The following is a 6,000-nucleotide window of genomic DNA, read 5'->3' on the forward strand; positions in this document are numbered from 1 at the left end:
TTGTACCTGTTCCCTGATCCAATAACCAATGTGGTTTTTATCTCCAGACTGGATACTGACTGAAGTAAAGGTCCATCAGTTTCCTCTCTGAAATTTTACATAGGGATTCTGGGGGAAAAAAGATGGTTTCTCTCCTTACAGAATCGAGAGCTGTAAGTATAAAGTAAGCTGGAGCTGCTTGAGGCCATTGTCCCCAAACACAGAGAAGCTATTTGGAGTTTAAAAAAAAAAAGATGAGGTCATGAATAGAGATAAATAGATGTGAGAGATAAATGAAGATGGAGAGAATTCTGATGACATCATTTGACCCCTTAGATCCAGCTATGCCTGAAGACAGTTTTCCAGTCATATTATCAGTAAATTCTATTTAAAAAAAAATTTTATTGGAGTATAGTTGATTTACAATGTTGTGTTAGTTTCTGCTGTACAGCAAAGTGAATCAGTTATACATATACATATATCCGCTCTTTTTTAGATCTTTTTTCCATATAGGTCATTACAGAGTATTGAATAGAGTTCCCTGTGCTATACAGTAGGTCCTTATTAATTACCTATTTTATATATACTAGTGTGGATATGTCAATCCCAATCTCCCAATTATCCGTCTCCCCACCTTTCCCCCTCCATTTTTTTTCTTAAGCAAGTTTGAGTTAGATTTCTGTCTCTTGAAATTGAAAGAACACTAATTATGATACAAAGTAGTTTTGCCATAAAAGAAGTAACCAGTCTTATTCATTTTTCATTTTTGTTTTAATAGTATCTTTAATTTTTAAAAGGATCACTTATCTAATTTTTGTTCACAATCTCGCAAAGGCAGACTCGGAAGGCTGTCTGCTGTCAACCCTCCTTCACTGAAGGGGGGTTGGGGCCATGCGTTGCAGTGTCCACCTCAGGGATGCCTACCTTAGTCTGAGGGCCTCCCTGAGAGATTGACCACCACTGAGATGACACACAATCGTATATGAGAGTTGTCCAACTCCAGCAAAGTTTAAGAGTCAAAGAGAGGATGTATTAACCTGTCACTCAACAAACCTTTACTGAGTCTCTCCATATTATGTACAAAGGATCGTGGTGGGTGTTAGGGACACAAAACTAAATAAACTCCCTCCCATACTTTTAAGGAGATTGTATCAATATTAACCGTGTGTTTTATTTTCTGTGCTCTGTTGGTTTGACATCTGCGGGCTTGCTGACCCTGGAAGGGTCACACCCACATCACCTTCTTTATCAGGTTCTCATACTCTGGGCCTCTTGTCATAATCACTGCAGAGCCATGTAGCAGACATACAGGGACAGCCCCTAGCCCCAGAGCCTGCTGAAATTAATCAAGCTAGCCAATCCTAAGCCTGCTTATCCTACCTTGCTTTTTCCTTCCCTTTCCCTCTGATGGAAACCACAATAAAGACCCTTGCCCATGATTTCCCCCTCCCCCTCTGCCTCCTGACAGACCCCGGTGCTCCCCTTGTGGTCCCCTGTGGTGTGGCATGGCATGGCATGGCCCCTCCTCTTGGGATCTGTGAATTTAACAAACCATCTCTTCAGTGACAATTGTCTCCTGACCTTTTGATCTTATTGAACCTCCAATATCCTATTTCTATACTATATTTAAAAACAGAGACCATATTAGGGAAATTAAAAATTTTTTTTCCTATTCCCAACTAATCTAAAGCTCATTGAAAACAGAGGCCGTGCCCACCTATTCACCGTTGTATCCTTACCAGTAACTCAGTTACTATTATAATTATCACCCCTGAACTTCCAAGCATTGTTCATCTCGTATCACTTACACTCATTTCTTCTGTCTGATTTCTACTAACTCCACTCCACTCAGGCTCTTATTGACAGCTAACTAGGCTCGCTCTTCTGGTCATTCCCTGTATCTTTCCTTCTTTCAGGTTTTTGTTCACTGTCAGTTCAAATAGCACTAGACCCACAAAGCCTCTTCTGACTCTCTCAACTACGCGTATGCCTTGTGTTTCATTAACTGCCACGCTGATTTGTTTCAAATTTAGTTGCACACTCCACCACTTGTTCTAGTTATCTGTGGCCTTGTTTTAGCTCTCTTTCAGATTGTGAGCCCCTTGAATGAGAGAGCCATATTTTAGACATCTCTGTATTCTTAACTCCTGGCACAGTGCCTGGAAGGAGGTGCTCCATAACTGTTAAATGCATAGAAAAATACTGGAGTATAAATTCCTTGAAGTCAGGGACCATGTTTTACTTCCTTTTGTATATCTTGGAATACCTACCTATAGATGATGTATAACTACTTCGTGAATTGAGTAAGCCTGTAAGGTACGTGGAATAAGTAGTATTAATAATCCCATTTGACAGATAAGGAAACTGAGGCTCAGAGAAGTTAATGCTTTTCCCAAGGTCAACAAGTTAGTATGAAGTAGTATAGCTGGATTAGAACCCAGGTACTTTGCCATCTACCAGAGTACTTCTCACTACCCACCATCACAGTAATAGCTGGTATACCTGAGTCATTGTTGCATACTAGAAGATAAGGATGTCCTCTCATAGGGCAAGATCTTGTTCTCTATTATATATGTTGTTGTGGACTGAATGTTTATGTCTCCCCAAAATTCGTATGTTAAATCCTAACTCCCAATGTGATGGTATTACAAGGTGGGGCCTTTGAGAGGTAATTAGGTCAGGAGGGTAGAGCCCTCATGATGGGATTATAAGAAGAGGCTAACAGCTAGCTTACTCTCTTTCCTTCATATGAGGATACAAGGAGAAACCAGCTGTCTGCAACCCAGAAGAGTGTTCTCACCAGAACCTGACCATGCTGGCACTGATCTCGGACTCGCAGCCTACAGAACCATGAGAGATAAATGTTTGTTGATAAGCCACCCAGCTTATGGTACTTTGTTATAATGGCCCAAACTGACAATGACATAAGTTTTTGAAACCTTCTTGATGTTCATAAGATTAGAAATGTATCATGACCTTTATTGACAACAAATACTTGGATATGTCTCCAGTATTGATCTAATAAAATGTGAAGATGTAGAATAGCATTTCTGCATAAGATGAGGAATTGGCAGGTATGAGGAATTTAGCATTATTTTCTCAAGAATGACACATCGTAAATTGATATGAATCTCTTCGATTTCCCAGAATTTTTACTGGCTGAGTTTATTCCACATACCACCCCTTCTACCTTGGCAACATCTCATGAGCTATTGATAAATTATTAAGCTCTGATGCAAACCCAAGTGCCAGGATTAACCATAAAATTGTGTATTCATCAGGGTCTAGTAAAGAGGCAGAAAACACAATGGTTATTTTGACAGAGAAAAATTAATATGAAGAAGATATAAAGAGTCTTTATTGAAAAGGTAAAAGAAGCACTCAGTGTCATGGATGTAGCAGGAAGCTATCACCACCTTAGGACTAGGGAAACAAAGGAAAGAAGTTGAAATTATTCAGACTTAGAAACTTAGAGGAGAAGCCCCCTGGAGCTGAAAGTCAGGTCTCTGAGGAGGGGTGCTGTTAGGCTGGTGTGCTGAGAAATGTACCTGGGATTGTTTTTAATCAGGTATGGAGGGCTTCCCTGGTGGCGCAATGGTTAAGAATCTGCCTGCCAATGCAGGAGACACGGGTTCAAGCCCTGGTCCAAGAAGATCCCACATGCCACAGAACAACTAAGCCCATGTGGCGCAACTACTGAGCCTGCGCTCTAGAGCCCACGAGCCACAACTACTGAAGCCCGTGCACCTACAGCCCGTGCTCTGCAACAAGAGAAGCCACCACAATGAGAAGCCTGTGTACCGCAATGAAGAGTAGCCCCTGCTCACCGCAACTAGAGAAAGCCCGTGCACAGCAACGAAGACCCAACACAGCCAAAAATAAATAAATAAATTTATAAAAAAAAAAATTAGGTGTGGTAAGACATGCAGACAAATGATTTTCATGCAGGAGGAAATTTATACTCATAGATGTCTGGAAACAGGAGGCACAACATTCCATGCAGGGCTGCATAGGGAAGCACCAGGGTGGGTCAGGAGACAGAAGGAAGAGGAGAAAGCATGAGCACAATCTTTACTGTGATCTCTTCAGGAAAGGCAAAGCAGGGCACATTAAACAGTTTAAGATTGGGTAGTTTGAATAATTTCTTCAGGTTCTGGGCTGTAGTAGTGGTTCCTATCTAGTACCTGGCTCTGGAGTGATTTAGGGCAGGGGGAATATTGGCTTGGTGTGTGAGAGTTTGATAAAAGAGGCGGTTGGAGTATGGGCTCTGGACTGGTTGATTTGCATATAAAGGCATGCACATGGCAAGTTGTTTCCATCTCTAGAAATTAGCCAACCCTGGGAGGGGCAGCCCTCCAGGGTCTGCAAGGCCCCTACAATGTCAAAGTATCATAAAATATAGAAAATAAAAACCATGATTAATAGAGCTGGGCTGGTGTTTCTAAGTTCCGAGGGCTGCCACCTGCTTTCCTAGGCCTTTCTTCCCATAAATTAAACCTCCTCCCTCCTTCAAGATCCGAGAGGGTAGCTAACATATACCTTTCAAAGGGAAGAGAGTTTCTGCCCTAATCATTGAACTTAATGGCAATTCAAAGAGTCTATACTAGAAGTGATTACCTAAGTATTCTAGATATCCTAGAAGAATATACACACCCATCTCCTCACCTCACTTGAAGACTTTCTCTTCTAGATTCTATGTTCATTACTAAACATCAAATATCTGCAGATAGCAGTGATGTTAAACTGCTTTTTAAACTGGAGACAAAAGTGGGGGCCTGTGATGAACATTATGTTACCTTCTATCTCTTCTGTGCTTCCTCCTGTGTGTCCCATCTCCCCATTACCAGGACTCAGGAGATCTCAGGGAAAAAAAATTTTTTTTTCTAAAATAATTGCCAGCTGAGTTTGTGAAAGTATATTTTTAATTTGTAAGAATTTTATTTCTCCAAAATTGAAACTTTTATGGTCTGAGTTGACTGAAAAACAGAGCCCAAGACAAAGCCTTCATGTGAATGTTTTATTGGGGGATGCAATCCCAGGACAGCAAGAGTGAGGAGGAAGGGAGTGTGAGGCAGAGAAGGGTGAACCATTCCTGCACTGGCCACAGCTTCAAAAGAAAACACAGCTGGAAATTTGCTCACACAAGATGTCTCCAGATAGGCCATAAGGAACCACTGCATGTTGAAGCAGTTCATTGCGGGAAAGAAACGAAATGAATTTACCTGTTGGTTCCCTCCTTATGACTCTCATCGGTCAAAATTTGCCCCATTTTTGTTGTGTTACTTGACCCCTTTGGACATCCGATGGGAAATTCATATCCCATGCTTCGCAGCCCAGAGCCTCTGTGGGTCTGTAAGAGCTGCCATGGCTTCTGCTGTGGTGGGCATGATGGAGGCCATGCCAGGCTCCAGTCCTCCCCCGGTAGAAGAAGGAGACTTCAGCAGTGTTCGGTGGAGCGGCAATGGTGGCAGTAGCCAGAGCTCTCAAGTTGCAAGTGGCAAAGAGCCCATGTGAGGATGCACATAAATTGCATCTGATATAGATAGTAATGGGTAAGGAGTAAATCGGAGGTTGGAAATATTTGTAAATACAAATGAAATTAATTGGAGAGATGAAAAGTCCCAGAACGATATGTCTGGAATATGGGTTTACAGAACATGGGAGCCAGAGGTCTCTATCAACGCATGGAACCAGCACGTGTGTGGGGGTGGGGCAGCCCTGCCTCAGGAGGGCAGGAGATCTCGTCCCAGTTCCCTGTGTTCCCTTAGCTGTGGCAAGATCTTGAATTAGTTTCTTCTCTCTGAGCCTCTGCCGCCTTATTTAAGAAATGAAAGAGAATCAAATCTGACGTTCTAAGATACATGTTTCAGAGAAACAATTTTGCAGGAGTAATTTACATGTACAGTCTTTTCAAATTTCACTATATGAAAATGAGGAATTATAATCAAGAGCATCACCAGACGGAAACCCATTTTTTTTTAACATCTCTATTGGAGTATAATTGCTTTACAATGGTGTGTT

Source organism: Balaenoptera ricei, chromosome 5 (assembly GCF_028023285.1).
Source record: "Balaenoptera ricei isolate mBalRic1 chromosome 5, mBalRic1.hap2, whole genome shotgun sequence".
Classification (NCBI taxonomy): Eukaryota; Metazoa; Chordata; class Mammalia; order Artiodactyla; family Balaenopteridae; genus Balaenoptera; species Balaenoptera ricei.